At 39.3% G+C, this 17,410-nt stretch overlaps 1 protein-coding gene and 1 long non-coding RNA gene across 2 annotated transcripts in view; one reads left to right on the top strand and one right to left on the bottom strand.

Annotated features, from left to right (window-relative positions):
• The window catches only part of LOC126940541 (spermidine synthase-like), an 829,579-nt gene that overhangs the window by 764,270 nt on the left and 47,899 nt on the right, over positions 1-17,410 (top strand). The window lies entirely within an intron of this gene.
• LOC126940542 (uncharacterized) lies at positions 13,094-16,673 on the bottom strand. Its single transcript, XR_007720795.1, has 4 exons — positions 16,559-16,673; positions 16,357-16,439; positions 15,773-15,879; positions 13,094-13,127 (listed from the first exon to the last, which is right to left on the bottom strand). It is a non-coding gene; the product is annotated as an uncharacterized LOC126940542 (long non-coding RNA).

The following is a 17,410-nucleotide window of genomic DNA, read 5'->3' as shown; positions in this document are numbered from 1 at the left end:
TCTACCACTGTCCATGCATGAAAGCCATGACATAGGACTTGGTCCGAGGTCAAGTGTAAATCTCAGCTGTAGAGGCTCCTCCAAGAGGTAAAATTGTGATGACTTCAAGGTGGCTTGAGTGCTTCATTCTCTTGGATTGAGAGCATCTGCAGTTGGACACAGGTAGAAAAGCACCTGGTGTCCCGCCTTTCTAGAACTGAGCCAGGCGTGCAGTTTGGGTGCTCCCTACCCTTCCCAGTGGGTGAGGCAAACAGGAAGCCTGGAAACAAATTTCAGACGCTGAACTTTTCCCTCCACTGCAAAGAGGCTACATAACAAATACCATTCTAGGGTAGATCTAAAGAACCCATTTATCAACTTAAATTCTTCAATGCAGTGGTATGTAATGTGACTTCTGAAAGTGAGAAAACTTCCACATATTGTGAATACATATAAAGTCAATAAACATGTTAATTCATAAAAGTGAACCCTTACCTGTAATTGTGTTCAATTGAAATGCAAATAATTAAGTCATATATTTAATAACAATTTTAATCATGTCTTTTAAAAGCAGGAACAGAAAAAGTATATGAATAAAAGACTTGTTTATTATTCTATGTGCACATAGCCAAGAAATCTGAAAAGATGAGAAGTAATGGGGCCATAACATGGAGTACACACAAGGCACCTAGATGCCATTCCTTGATTGCTGGTCACCTTGGTCATTAAAGGAATTAGGTACATTAATTCCTTTATTAATTAATTAATAATGAAATAAAACAATCGAGGAAAAGTTTGAGATCACTCTATTCCCAGACTGGAAATAGATGACTAGATGTACATTAGAACTGACGATTCCAGGAACACTTAGAATTGTGAAAAATATAGAGTACCTGCCCTCAAAGAACCAAGCAACTTAGGATGGAAGAAATGAATGTACATTATAAGTCATATGAAGGAAAGAAAGGAATCAGTAGTCAGGGAAGTGTCCTTGGAGCTGAGTCTGATAATAGCTGTGCTACAATTCATTGTATAAAAAATAGTAATTCAAACTGGAACACTGTCATTGCTGCACTTATGTATTCAAAATGCAACCATAGTACTGCCATTTACACTCATGTTCTTTACTGAGTTGGTGTGAAAACTCTACCGCAAATCATCTGTGAGATAACAGAGCAGCAATTATGTCCCCATTTTACAGATAAAGACATTCAAGACCAGAGAAGAATAGCAGCTGTATTAGATGATTCCAGAGAACACCATTCATATCGTAGCCATCAAGTGACTTACTTAAGACACTAAAAGTGCTGGAAAAATAGGAATGAATCTTGGCAAAGCTTTAGCGCAAGAACATGGGCATTAGAGTCAGACGGGCATTTATAAGCTGAATAACCTTGGTCGTCATGTTTGTCATCATTATCATAGTTTATGTTCCTTGTGCCTCAGTTTCCTAATCAGCAAAATGGAATAACAGTAATTGTTTCACACATTTGTTGGGAGAATTAATGAGATATGTATGCAAAGCACTTAGCACAAGGTATGTATTTAATAAATAGTTCCAGTTACATAAATAATATTTAGAACCCATGAATTTGGATTTCTAGATTAGAACTCCTAATACATTATGCTTCTCATGCTTTTAACATCTAATAATTCCATATAGATACATCTGTTAAACAGATATGTATGAACATATGCAGACACACTCTTTCACACACATGTACACAAATAGTAAACTTAAATTCACATGTATGTTACTTTTATAAAAAAATTAAGAGAGTTTGCTTAGTTGGTATTTGCATAGTAACCATTGTTAAAGAATTAAAAATTTGCTGTTGCAGTAGCTTAAATATTATTTCAGTTCTTGGAGTGGCTAATTGTAGGTTATGTAAGTTCCTATGATTAAATTGCATCAAAAACAAAATATGTAATGAATGCCTGAATTAGTATGTTGAGAACATTTCTTTTCAGGAATATGTGACAATGAGTTTTAGCTTTGATTAGAAAACTTCTTCAAGTTGAATGTACCTAAGCTAAAGATAGTTAATGATAATAAAATTAATTGTAAAAGTTAACTTCCAATAGGGGAAAAAAAGAATAATTCTAGGAGCAGGGGGGAAAGAGGAAGTTTCACCTTTTAAATGTGGTTCTTAGCTTTGGTAATGTAATTTTTCAATGGATGATCTCTTTCAAAGGAAGTTCAATCAGATGAAAAAGCACCAAAGATGTATATGATTAAAAAGTATCAGCAGCCTAATCCATCAAAGTGTGTTTGGGATATTTCTAATACGCCCATAAATAAATTCTTTCCAGATTTTGCACACTCTTCCTACTCACTGAAGGGCAGAACATGTGTCATTCATTTGATTTTCCTTTATGCATATCTTCCTTTGCTCAGCCAACATGTATTTATTGAGGAAATACTAATAACAACACGCACCCCTTGCTGAAACAGCTATGTTCTTGCAAGTCAGGTGCGGTGCTCACCTCTGTCATCCCAGCACTTTGGGAGGCAGATGTGGGAGGGTAGCTTAAGCCCAGGAATTCGAGACCACACTGGGCAGCACAGTGAAACCCTGTCTCTACAAAAAAAAAAAAAAAAAATTAAAAAATTGGCCAGGTGTGGTGTCACTTGATTGTAGTCCCAGCTACTTGGGAAATGGAAGTGGGAGGATCACTTGTGTTGGGGTTTGAGGTTGCAGTGAGCCGTGATCACACCACTGCACTCCAGCCTGGGTGATAGAGTGAAATAAAAAAAGAAAGAAAAAAAAAAGAAAGGGGAAAGATACATTAAATTCTTTAGAGGAATTTAATGTACATATAAGTTAGGAAGTATAAATATCCAAGAAACAGGGACAAGTAGCAAATGTCAGCAAGTGTCAGGAAGAGGGGGTAGCAGCTGGGCCGGGGCTTGCAAAGGCTACAGCAGGGCCTTCTGGGCAGTGGGCGAACTCAGGTAATGTGAAGGTAACTGTGCTGTGGGGAATAGAAAATAGGACTGCAGGAGTTTTTGATAACAGAGTTTAGACATATTTGTTATGGATCATTCATTTTGCCAATATGTTTTGGCTCCATGTATGTGCCAAGCACTGCTCCACGCACCGGTGGTACAGCTCTGAGGGAAGCACACTGCTTCGCTACGTCCCTGCTTCAGAGAATTCACATTCTACAGTAATAAAATAATACACAAAATGTGCCATACGAATACATGGTATGTTACATGAGGGCTGCGCATTTTAAATCAGGTGGTCACGAGAAGGCCTCACTGAAGTGCTGTTTGAGTGGGGACCCCCCAGAAAGAGGTGCAGATGCCCTGAGCAACGCTGACACAGGAAGGGTGAGCATTCCAGGTGGAGAGAATAGCAAGTGCCAAGGCCCTGGGGTTGGGAGCAGGCTTGGCATGTTGGAAGGGTGGTGAGGGGACTCTGCACCTGGAAAGGCATCAGCAAGAGCTGGAGGAGAAGGGGAAGAGATTGGAAAGATGGAGCTGTCAGAACTAGAACTGGGACAACTACACAAGCCATTTTAGAGGCTTCAGCTTTTACTTAGATTGCTTTGAGAAGTCTCAGAAGATTGAGAAGAGGGTGACCCGATCTACTTCGATGATGAACAAATGGGTTGTCAGGCTCATCTGTTGAACTTGTATTCTAGGGACAAGAGGGGGAAGCCAGGGTAGAGCAGAGAGGTCACTGGAACGTCCAGCAAGGGACGATGGAGGCTGAGGGCAGTGTGGCATCCACAGAGGTGGTGAGAAGTCGTCGATTTCTGGATACTTTGAAAGCAACATGGATAAGATTTGCTGATGAGGAATGAGAGAAATGGAGGCATCAAAGATGACTCCAGAGTTTTAGATCCAAGCAACTGAAAGGCAAGCATTGCCACTAATTGGAATGAGAAGCTTTTAGGGGAAGCAGAAAGCAGGGCAGTTGCTGGAATATGGATATTTTGTTGCTTAGTTGGCTCTATTTAGTCATTCATTATTTACCTATTATTTGTTAATTATGTTTTTTATACTGGGATAAAGTCACAAAAACCTACAAAATAAGTGTGCTTCATAAGCTGTTAAGAGCTTTACTTCTTTAAGTAAACCAATGTTACCAGTTTTAAGTATTTTTTGTTGTTGTTGTCTGCTTTTCAGGATCATGGAGAAGTAATAAAATAAATGGGCAATAGAGATGGCTGTATACAGAAAGACAAGCAATTTTCCAAAACAGGCTGAAGAACTCCATAATGGCAAGGTGATAAGAATTTCCAAAAGGTCCAGTCAGATGTTAAAATAGACAAGTTTTGGGACCGGGCGCGGTGGCTCACGCCTGTAATCCCAGCACTTTGGGATGCCAAGGTGGGCGGATCACCTGAGGTCAGGGGTTCGAGACCAGACTGACCAACATGGTGAAACTCCGCCTCTACAAAAAGTATGAAAATTAGCTGGGCATGGTGGCGAGTGCCTGTAATCCCAGCCACTTGGGAGGCTGAGGCAGGAGAATCACTTGAACCCGGGAGGCAGAGGTTGCAGTGAGCCAAGACCATGCCATTGCACTCCAGCCTGGGCAACAAGAGTGAAACTCCATCTCAAAACAAAACAAAACAAAACAAAACAAAAAAACAGACAAATTTTTATATATGCAAAGCTACGTTAACTGAAGAAAGAGGAAGAGGGAGGCCTTTAAATTAGAAGGGAAGTGTCCTTTCCTCTCCATCTCACATCCAAGAATATCTCAAGTATGAATTCTAACTTCCATATTTCAAACTATAGCAACATAAATTATGATGGGTGGCCCTGAGATTGAATAAACTGCCATATTACAATAAAGAATTGTCCCATCAATATCAATCACTAAGAATAAGTGATGCCATCTGCCAAACATAGAGAAATGTAAAGAGTGAGATGTCCTCTCCTACTTCCTGTGCTAATGTACACTAAATGATTTTAAAGCCCTTTTTCCGTTTTCATAAATGGTCAAACATCCAATTATTGGCCTGTTATTTGGCCAGCGTCAGAATTACATTAAGGCATGGGCATGTGTGTTATCTAGAAGAAATCTTTACAACTATGAGGGTAATGTTTTATAAAGATGTAGCTTACAGAGTTTAATGATCAGAGCTGTGGTAACTATTATCACCTGTCTCATGTAGCCACAGACTTGGTCTATTAACCATGTGAAACAACACTGAATTATAAGAGTATCTGCCCTGATTTCTAACATGACATGCTGCATTCTTTTTGTTTCTTAAACTTTTATCATTTTAACGGAAAATAATTGAATAAATCACATTCAATGTTCTGCACAGAATGCTGTTTTCTAAATTAAAAATAGAAAATTACTAACAAAGTGTGGTCGGATGAAGGACTGCCTAAAGCCGATTTGTCATTAATGGCTTTGAACTTAGGGAAACAAAACAAAAACAACCTTTAGTCCATTAATTACAAATAGTTGATTACAAATTAATTAGTCCATTAATTACAAATAGCTGATTATAAATTAGTCCATTAATTACAAAAAGCAGTTTAATTTTACAGTGATTTTACAAAAAAAAAAAAAGAGGATGAAAGGAGGAAGAAAGAGAGAAAAGGAGAGAAGGAGGAAGAAAAAATAAAATCAGAGGAGAAGATGGAAATCAAAATCATCGAATTGTCTTTTCAAATCCAAAGGGAGTGAGGCTGTGGGTGACCAGAAAGCCCCCTCAGCAGCCTTTCTCCTTTTGCTTTGGTCTTACTCCTCTTTTTGCCTTTTCCACTCCTCCAGGCTGCAGTCTCTGCCCAGGGCCCACATACCTTATCTAAAGCCTACTCCACTGCACTCACTGTTTGCAGTGCTGTGTGTACAAAAGTTAACGGGGTTGCACCTTGACCTTAAGGTTTCCAGACTTAGGAACCAGTGATGGGTTTTATTCATTCTTGTGTCTACTTGTCACATGGAGGAAGATGCCCAAGTAAGGCATCATAGACAAGTCAAGAAGATTAAATTAAAAAAAAAAAAAAGCTTTCATCCAGCACCTTTCCTGCAAAGATCAAATGATAGGTTGCTAGCTAACCAATCTTTAGGGTAGCCTCTGGAAATAATCCATAAAATGGACATTATTCACATGCTGTAGTGTTACTTGGAAGATGTACCAATTTGTTTCTATCAATCAAACCTTGCCATTCAATCTCTGGTTTTCACCACGCATTCTAATATATACCATGTTACTTTAAGGATTAACTTGCAAGTGCACTCAAAGAAATACTTCTCATATTTACCTTCTAGTAGTTTGCTGCCAATCTGGATGGCTTAAGTTTTGGATGTTTACATTTTAAACTGGTCACAATCCAAACATATTGCATGTATTGGCTTAAATACAGAGCAACAAAAGCAGACCAATCCTCTTGTGAAATGTTGAGTGATCGTCATTATCTCACCTACATAATCTTGACACAATGACTAGTTGGATTTATCTGGTAGTTAATATCTGAAGGATATGCTGAGGCTTTTTTACTTTGATATTTTTTAAAGATTAGAAAACAATTCATTGAATAGAACTAAATGTATACTACTTTACACATAACAGAGGTATACTTAACAGTTTCCTTAAATATAAACAAATATATTCATCACTCTCTTTCCACATGAGTAATGGTAAAGATCTTGGGCTATGGCAGGCTGTGTAAAGCCGAGAATTTAACAATTTTGCATACGGTCTTTAACAAAACTAATTTAAAATGATGCATTCCAAATTTCTGTGGCTTTCCAGGGTCTCAAATGGGGTCTCATGCAAGACAGAACCTGAACCCTGATCATTAGCTACACAGTTATGGACACATCTCTAGTAAAGATTATAGTAAAGAAAATATAGCTGGTGTGGCTGGGATTCATTTTTTCTGGGGTCACTGTTCTGATCCTGCTATCCACTGACATATCTCACATCAACAGTGAGGCTGCTTGACTCCCAACTTTAATACTGCACTCTCACTGCACAGTTACCCAGTCTCTCTTTGCTGTACTCAAGTTCAGCCTATGCACAGCTCAGACGCTGCTGTGGAATTTATTTTTTATTCCTAATTGTGAATGTGTATAAGCTCTCCTATGGACATGCAGCAGTTTACAGTCTCATTGGCCACTCTGTTGCATACAACAGTTGATGATTTGCTCCTTGAGACTCTCTGCTCTTTTGTTTCCATTTCTCTGCACCTTTCTGGAATTCCACCAATCTCTTCTGTCTCCTTTGCTGACTTCACTTCCTTAATTTGTATATTTCCAACAGATGTTCTGGTTTAATTCCATGACTTCTCATACAAAGTCCCTGAGCTACATTTCCACTCTAACATCTCTCTTGAGCTCTGGGTCCAACTATATAACTGGAACTTCTCACTTATAAGTCATACAGGTGTCTTAAGCTGAATATGTCCATATCTGAACTCTTGCTCTTCCCCTCAATATCCGGCAAATGTCTCTTCCTGAATGCCATTGCTCAAGTGAGACCTTGAAGCATCTTCCGTCATTCCCTATCCTTGTAGTGCTCCTTTTTATTCAGTCACCAAGTGCTATGGATGCTACCTCCTATATGTCTCAAAATTTAAAATTTGAAGGAAGGAACATTGCAATAAAAATGGCTATCACATAGAAAAAGCAGACTCTATCAAGTTACTTTGCAAATCCATCAGGGCACTTTATTACTACATTGAACAATTAATGTTTCCATTAGAAACATATGTTTTTACAGGGGCTTAAGCCTCACTGAAGCTGACAGAGAAGCCATACATTCTGAAATTTGAGACTGCATTGGAAAATTTATATATATGTGTGTGTGTGTATATATATATGTGTGTGTATATATACATTTAAAAGGATGTAAAAGAGCCTTGTACAAAGCTTTATCTTTCTGGAATTATAATCAGTGTTACCTACTAATAGGGTTACACCTTACATCAATCTGATAAATATAAATTCTTATACCTATAGTTCATAGTATAGAAACCAGCACTCATGATTCACAGAAAGGTTCACATGGTTGTTTCTGCGTGTTGCAGTGCAAATCTAACTTAAGGAACTTACGATATCTAATCTCTCAGGAGAACTCACCACAGCTGTTCTTGCTAAATGTGTCCATGTGAAACCATAGAAAACATGCTTGTATTGATTGTTGTACTGTTTCTCAGCACATTGTACACCCCATTGATTAGGAGTGGTTGTTTTAGAAGATAACAATCTTGAGGACAAGAGCTAAATCCAACACTTTATGTCCAGGGGTGCGCACAGGAAGGCACTTCTGGAATTCCAGAAGGTGCTTGTGAATGTGCATAAGCACTTAATTATTATCAATGATAATAAATGACTGACATTAGCATTTTTAACTTTGACATTATTATCATTTGGGGCTACAGAATTCTTTGTCACAGGGGCTGTCCTGTGCAATGTAGGATGCTTAGTAGTATCCCTGGACAATATCCTCTAGGTGCTAATAACACCCCCTTCCAGATATGACAACCAAAAATGTTTTCAGACGTTGCCAAATGTCTCCTGCAGGGGAGAATCATCCTTGACTGAGAACCACTGCTCTAGATACATGTAGGCACAGTAGCTGGTCATAAAGGTGTCCACAGCAGGGAAAGGGCATAGCCCTGCAGAGTATTCCAGCCTGAATGAGCCATATAATCTTAGTGCACTAGGGCTTTGTGGTTGGAATGGTGTGTATGCAGGGCATAGGTAGAGTCTGACATGCTAGAACATACTGAAATGTAAGTGGCAAAATTACCCGCTGGACTCAAAATTATTAGACAGTCTTCCCTTTCCAATACTTCCTCTGTAAGAAGGCAATTGACAATTCATGCCTCAATGGCAGCAGGCATAAAAGAGCCTTCTGGGGTCATAGGTAGATTAAGCTTTTTATAAATTAGCAGTGTAATGGAACTGACTGCCAAACCAAAGCTAATTTGTTATTCAGCTGCATTAAGAGTTGAATAATTTAGAAAATGATGAATTTAATAGTCTGTGCTTTAAAATCATTTCTGGAATGTCCTGAGACTACATTTTAAGAATATCTAAGTTCATACTGAGAAACACTCAAGGAATTGTAAGCTATCAGAAAAATCATTTACCTCCATACAAAATAAACTGCTGTAGGAGGTTTGGGATGCTTGTAACACTGAATAATACTGAAATAATGCTGAAACTCGAGCACATACCTGCAGACTATTGATAAGGATGTTACTGACAAGTCCTAAGATTTATGTGAGTAATTAAACCTGAATACTGATGCTCCTTCCAATCCAGAGAGGATGTGATTTCTTAAAATAATAATTCATTTTTTTCACCCGGCTTATTTAAGTTCATTACAAGAAAGGTGAGAGAGATGAGCCTTCTGAGCCTTCAGTGGAGAATGAACCATGATTGCACTTTACATTTAGATTTCATGTATCTATGAATAACTCAAAGCGTCTTTGCAAAAATCTAGCCAGTCTTCTTATAGTCTTATTCTCTTAAGAATGGGATAAATATCAAACTCCCTGGTTTACGCTACTTAGCTTCTGCAGCTATGCAGAGTGTGTTTCAGACCAAATATATTGACTATTCTGCTCTAATACCACAGAACTTATCTTTTCTAAATAGCTTTAATCTTTGTTACCTGGTACCTCATTATTTGTACAGCTTGGGTTTATCCATGACAAGGTCACTGCTCAAAACATGATTGGACAGAACGAATATTTCCTGTCAATAAAGGTGTCCAAATTCAGCTAACTTGTGAAGACACCTTCAAAGACGAATTTCCAAAAGCATCTCCTAGCACTTGCTATTCCTTATTTCTTGAATCAACCTATTCATCATTAGGATCTTCTTTTCCACTTATTTCTCAAGTACTACGCTTGATTCATCTGTGATCCCAAAGTCACTCAGTGCCACGGGCATTGGTGGGCCCCTACCACGTGGTATAGCTCTAGAATCAGTACTTAGAAATAGAACATTTTGTTTTCTATTCAACGTAAAGACAGATAATATGTACTGTTAGTCTGAATATGTCTTACAGAAAACACAAAGCTCAGTTATTTTTAAAATATAGCCTTATATCTCCAATTAGACAACTTTCCAAATCTTTGAAACCCTCTCTTTTGTTTAAACATCATTCTCATTCTTTTATGGAATCCTAACCTTTAAATTCTAAATCAGGTTAATTCTCTACTAAATAAAACACCAAGTTTCCTCTCGCTCTAAAGTCAAACACAATTTGGCTGGGCGCAGTGGCTCACCCCTATAATCCCAGCAATTTGGGAGGCCGAGGCTGGTGAATAACGAGGTCAGGAGATCAAGACCATCCTGGCTAACACGGTGAAACCCCATCTCTACTAAAAATACAAACAGCTAGCCGGTCATGGTGGTGAGCGCCTGTGGTCCCAGCTACTAGGGAGACTGAGGCAGGAGAATGGCGGGAACCCAGGAGGAGGAGCTTGCAGTGAGCCGAGATGGCCCCACCACACTCCAGCCTGGGCAACAGAGCGAGACTCCCTCTCAGAAAGAAAAAAAAAAAAATTAGCCTGGTGTGTTGGGGCGGTAATCCCACCCACTCGGGAAGCTGAGGTGGGAGAATCACTTGAACCCGGGAGGCCGAGGCTGCAGTAAGCTGAGATGGCCCCAATGCACTCCAGCCTGCGTGACAGAGGGACACTCTGTCTCAAGAAAAAAATAAATAAAAAAAGGCAAACAATTTGACGGCAAAAATATTCTACAAATATCTGATAAAAGTTTGCCCCAAGAGAACGCCAAAAACTTCTGGATTGCTCCATTAATTGGATAATTTTCACTTGTCCTTTATAGCAAGTTCCTTCACTGTGGCTTGTATGAAAGGATTTGTTTGCTTTGTAACATGGGAGTTAAAGGTAAAGAAACTGCCTTATTACCACTGAGTGTGAATACTCTCATTTCTGCATGGATGTTTCTCACCTTTGATGTGAGCTCTCTGGTCTATGAAAAGACATGGTTACCATCAGTAAGTGAATATTTAAGAGTTTTCAAAGATACTAGACAAATCATAATACAGTTTTTTTTTTTTTTAAGTTCCAGGATATATATGCAGAACTTGCAGGTTTGTTATATAGCTGTACTGTGCCATGATGGTCTACTGCACCTATTAACCCATTAGCAAGTTTCCCTCCCCTCACCCGCTACTACCCCAAAGGCCCTGGTATGTGTTGTTCCCTTATCTGTGTCCATGTGTTCTCATTGTTCGACTCCCACTTATCAGTGAGAACATGTGGTGTTTGGTTTTCTGTTCCTGTGTTCGTTTGCTAAGGATGACGGCTTCCAGCTTCATCCATGTCCCTGCAAATGACATGATCTCATTTCTTTTTATGGCTGTGTAGTACAGGCTGTATACGTACCACATTTTCTTTATCCAGTCTATCATTGATGGGTATTTGGGTTGGTTCTAAGTCTTTGCTATTGTGATAAGTGCTGCAATAAACATACATGTGTGCATCTGTCTTTATAGTAGAATTATTTATATTCCTTTGGGTGTATGCCCAGTAATGGGATTGCTGGGTCAAATGGTATTTCTGGTTCTAGATCCTTGAGGAATTGCCACACTATCCTCCACAATGGTTGAACTACATTCCCACAAACAGTGTAAAAGCGTTCCTAATCCACAGCCTCATCAGCATCTATTGTTTCTTGAATCTTTAATAATCACCATTCTGACTAGCATGAGATGGTGTCTTACTGTGGTTTTGATTTGCATTTCTCTAATGATCAGTGATGTTGAGCTTTTTTCCCTATGTTTGTTGGCCGCATAAATGTCTTTTTTTGAGAAGCGTCTGTTCATATCCTTTGCCCACATTTTGATGGGGTTGTTTGTTTTTTTTCTTGTAAGTTTGTTTAAGTTCCTTGTAGATTCTGGATATTAGACCTTTGTCAGATGGGTAGATGGCAAAAATGCTCTCCCATTCTGTAGGTTGCGTAATACAGGTTTTTAAAAATTACTTCTACAGCTTAACATGAGGCACCAGAAGTCTGAGGGTTATAAATATGAACACTAAACAGACAAACCCATGAATATACAAAAACGTGCAAGCATGCCCCTCTTTACTCCTCAAGGCAGCAAGAAAGATAACTTGTTGATCTCCCTACTTCTTCGATGCACGCATATGCAGATGCAAATTGGCTTTGTAGGTCTGCGTTTTCTTATGCTATGACCCCTAAAGAAGTTACCTATCAGCTGGAGTGAAAGAAATCCAGCACTCTATGTGCACGTTTGTTAATCAGACTTGATTTGTCCATCCACTCAACCTTCACAAGACTTCTCGTTCATTCCTCAGTCAGTCGTTCCTCAGTCAAATCGTTCAATAAATACTTCCTGGGGATTAAGTAGATACTATTTTACCCCACCCACAGCCCACCTCAGTCTTTATCTGCAGCTGGGATAGGCAGGTCCTCAGGTGCTGATAGCTTTGATCTCAAGCAGTCCTGTGTGACTATCAGCGTTTTTGTCTCTTGCTATCTCCAAAGTCTTGGGAGCTCATGCAGTCCGGGTAGCCAGACAATAATGGGGATTGTTCCCAGGCCAACCATTACTATAGATGGGTAGAGGGATGGATAGAGAAATGCCCCAGCCTCTCTTTAGGTGGAGGGGAATTATGAGTTACATGCTATGCGGGTTTTCAGACGGTTCTCACAGGGAATGAACCTCACTTGCTCAAGGTGATACCAGCTCAATCTACCCCTTACTGAGTTTTTACCATTTTCACATCACTTTCTCAAGCCCTCACTTTTGGAATCATCTTCCAAATAAACCATAGGCACTCAAGACTTTATCTCAGGTTCCTTTTATAAATGAACCCAAACTAAGACAATTTCTCAGATCATTTCAGTTCAATAAACTTTCATTGGCTATTAATTCGATGCTAAAAATGTACCAGAGACTAAAGACAAGCAATGCAATAACACATTCTCCTGATCTCAAAGGGGAGTAGCTTTTTTCTGAAGAAGGGAGACAAACAGATGCATCAGCACAATAGGATATTATAATTGCTATAATAGCAGATTGCCCTGAGGCTTATGGGAGCTCAGAGGAAGCAACAACAAATTCTTTGTGGGGCAGGGGCAGGGGGAGCAGGGGACTTACTCTGAAATGATTCCAAAAAGGGGACTTACCTGATGAGAGATGTATCAAATAACAGCATGCTGCATGAAAAACAAAGAGTAAGAAATAATTTGAACAACGAGTGAGGGCATGGGATATTTATTCCTTCAATGCAAATTACAATGCACTTACTGCATCCCAAGTTATGTACTAGACATTGGGAATATGTCAATAAAAACAGCATTTTGTATGAAATTTTGTCACGACTCACTATACTAGACTGCACATACTTCATTGATTTTCTACCATATTGTAAATATTTTTAACATTGAGGACTACAATTACAAAAAATTCATGCAGAATTTGCCAGAACCTTCCATTTCTAAAGTTGCATCTAATTCATGCATCATTATTCAGCAGCCTTATTTCTTGAGTCATTCTTGAGGGTGACTTCACAAGACAGAGATGGAGAAACTACAGTGATATGTCGTCTGAGAAGCTTTAAAATGTTTGGTCTTCTTGGACAAGCATTTCTAAAACAAACTAAAAATGTTTTGGTCCAAAACTTCTCCTCAACTTCTCAACCCATGCTACTCTCCTCTCACCCTTGAAATAAAAGAGAGTATTAAACACGAGGCTGGATGGCGACTTTACTCGCCATAATCACTCAGGAAATGTTGGTCTGTAAACCTGACCTAAAGTCATTCAGAAAACTGGCTATGAGACCTTCGTCTGGAAAAGTCTGTCCATGTGATGGCATCTAAAGTGGAAACAAAGGTGAAAAGGGGTACAACTGGCTCCCAACTTAATGAAATACACAGCCATCTATGTCTGTGGGGACAGATTTATTTCTTGCTAAAACATGTATTTCCTGTCTCATAAACACAACTTTAGCACACCTTTTCAAACACCCAAGGAGAGACTAAGGCAGGGGGCAGTGGAGCGTGATAAATGGGACTAACTCACACTGGGCTTATTTTTCTCTATGGAAGGTCACGTTTTTCACTCCAAATTTAGTGTCTGCCTACCTCACCCCCAGCCCAGCACCAGGTCTCTATTTTTAAATGATGATCACAGTTTCTTAACTCAGTAAACTGCCTTGTTAAAATATTCTTCTCATCTGTTTTTTTTTTTTTTTTTCTTCCTCTGGGGAGCAAAGTATTTCCTGACATCTGTTTTGAATTTGTTTTTCTTTTAATTTCTGTGTATGCCTCTTTTTCCTATCATCTGCATTAAATTGAAAATAGCATGTGAGGCTGAAGGGTTCTTTGCCATTTCTAGATTAATATTGCCTTCACCCCAGGGGACTCTGAACACACATTTGTGCTACCTCGACATCGATCTTGTTGCCCAATTCAGCCATCTTAGAGTTAGGAACAGAAACAAAGTTGGGTGTCCATGAAAACCTCCCACCAAGATATTTCATACACCTAGAAGAGTTACCTAGAAACAAAACCACGGATGGCCTCTGTTACAGACTGTTTGTGCTCCTCTTTCCACCCCAACTCATATATATATTGAAGCCCTAACCCCCAAAGCGATGGTATATGAAGCTGGGGGCTCTGGGAGATAATTATCTCATCCTAAGTGTATTGCTACAAAGACTTCTAGTAGTTTTGTTGTTGTTGTTGTCATGGGTTTTCTGTTTGCTTGATTGGTTGTTTTGTTGTTGTTTTGTTTTGAGACAATGTCTTGCTCTGTCTCCCAGGCTGGAGTTTCATGGTACAAATAAAGCACACTGCAGCCTCAAACTCCTGGGTTCACATGATCTTCCCACCTCAGCCTCCTGAGTAGCTAAGACTACAGGTATCCACTACAACCATGTCTGGCTAATTTTTGTGGTTTTTTTTAGAGACAGAGTCTCACTATTGCCCCAGCTTGTCTCGAAGTGGTCTCAAGTAATCCTCCCTCCTGGGCCCCCCAAAATATTGTGATTACAGGTGTGAGCTCCTGTTCCCAGCCTCAGTAGTTTTTATATGAATATCTATGCTTAAACTGAAACACATATATGCATGTGTGTGTGTGTGTATATATACGCATGTATTATGTAGTCATTTGTATATGTGTGTATGTGATATATATGTATATATGTATATATTACACATGTTATATCTGCATGTGTGTCATACCTAGCATACATATTCATATAAGCACACATATATTGCATCTGTGATTTTGCTAGCCTGTTTCAGCCTCTGAATTGTTTGTGATTTAGAATATGGAGAATGACTAAACAGTTGGAGAGTGGAGAAAGGGAGCTCTTAAGAAGTGTTACTGAAAATTAGAAAATGGCTTCTCTTCAATGTTCTTTGAAAAATGAAATCCCTTTTTATCTACTGCTTGGCAGCTGAGCTCCTTTTCTGAACTCCACTCCATGCAAAGACTATGCCACGTGGCTCCTTGGCTTTTAGTTAGGATAATATAGAAATATGTCACCAAATAGTGCTGGCCTGGTCAGGTCCATTCCCATATGTACCACTTTCCAAATGACATGGTTTCCTGCACTGAGTGTGTCTTTCAATAAAATATTTTATAAATAGGAATTATAAACTGTGAAGTAGTTTGTAAACACAAAACACTTGTATTCAAAATAACAGAAGAAACTTAGAAATCAAGGTCAAAGGTAGATACAGAGAAAAAAAGTACAATGAAGATATTGTATTCCCGTCACCATTACCAGAATGACAATGAGAGCCATGCCAAGTGAAGTCAACAGAATGGCAATGTGTTTTCACAAAGGACTCACCCCAGCTCCAAACATGGCCTGGAATCTGCATCGGAGGTCAGCACTGCCATCTCTGAGTGACCACGGAGTGCCATTCCATCTTCCCATGGCCACTGGAGCCTTGCCATCTGTATTTTGAGATGTTCACAGAAGAGTGGGAAAATATTTTCTTCTCATTTTCAGCAGGAAGTAATTTCTGTAAGTGATTGACTATCCTAAACAATCCTCATTCTAGAATTCACATTTACGTAAATGAGTATCTCTTTATAAAATGGAATATCTGGTCAGACTGTTTCATAAGTTCAATTCTCATGATCTTCAATGACCTTGGAAAGGAAAGCATAAGACTAGAGGGTCTTTTTGGGATATGGTGTTCCTTAACTGTGGCTTATTAACTTCTAAAATTACTAAGATGAAGAAAATCTTGGAATATTTCCCAAAGGTACTCATTCTGTGCTTTTCAAAGTTCAAAATGTGGCTACATGATGAAATCTAAGACATAACAAATGCTTTGCAAACTTCATGAAAGGTTTTCCCAAATTAAATTATTACATGGTTCTTTTTGTAAAAAATAGATGCAGGTGGTAGGTTTCTTTACAAGTTACCTGAGAAACGGTTTCCTGAAGTCGATCAAGAACACTGCTCCCTTACTATTTTGCACCAATTCTAAATCATGTGGGCGTCCAGGCTGGATGAGGGCGAGAGAAGAGGGAGAATACGAGATCAAAGCCTGTGCATTACAGGAGAAAATGCTTTTTCTCTGTGGCTTTGAAAATCTCTTTTTAAAGGGATCCCCTCCCCACTTACTTTGGGGTTTGGCATATGGTGTGTGCTACAGATGGATGAGCAGTGATGCAGCTGTTTGGGATCTGGCACCCTGGCTCTGGAGCGCTCCTGCCAGCTGGCCGGCGCACCCCGGGCTTGTAGCATGAACCGATTCCTCCCAGCTGTTATGCAAAAGAAAGTGGAGAAATGTTGTTGTTCACCAATTTTCCGTCTAAGCCATTTTAGTTTAAGCTCAAGCCCAACAACAACAAATTCCCCAGAAGGCAACTTTTTATGGTACAGCATGCGTCTTCCAAGTTATGTATAATTGTGAATGCGAGGTTACATTTGGATAAGGTTAAAAGACTGCGGAAGCATTCATTGCTGCAAGCTGTGAATAATGTATGAAAGGAGAAATCTCAGTCCCAGCTACGGGGATGTGTGAGTGTGCCACCAGCACCCAACGTGAGCCCATGAGGGCTGGTAGCCAGGAAATGCATTGCACTCGCCTGTCCTGAAGACAATACGAGAAGATCCACCTTACTCAGCCGGCTTGTTCCAGATGAAAGATAGCAACAAACGGTATTTATGGTAATATTAAAAAAAAAAAAAGAGGGTTGATAGGTTCAGCAAATCACCATGGCACATGTTTACCTATGTAACAAACCTGCACTTTCTGCACGTTTCCCAGAACTTAAAGTAAAATAATTAAAAAAAAAAAAAAGTCTAAATTTGACCTGAAATCCAGACAGGAGTCTGCACATTTCAAAAGACCAGAGGTGTTGCAAGAACAAATTTTATCTGGAAGGCTAGTGATGTGGGGAACGGGAGATGAGATGGCAGAGGCTTCCAGGAATGTCATCAGCCGATTATCTCAGAAAGTACAAGGGTCAC

Source organism: Macaca thibetana, chromosome 17 (genome assembly GCF_024542745.1).
Source record: "Macaca thibetana thibetana isolate TM-01 chromosome 17, ASM2454274v1, whole genome shotgun sequence".
NCBI classification, from domain to species: Eukaryota; Metazoa; Chordata; class Mammalia; order Primates; family Cercopithecidae; genus Macaca; species Macaca thibetana.
Note: the sequence above shows the minus strand (reverse complement) of the source record. Positions and strands in the feature narration are given on the sequence as shown.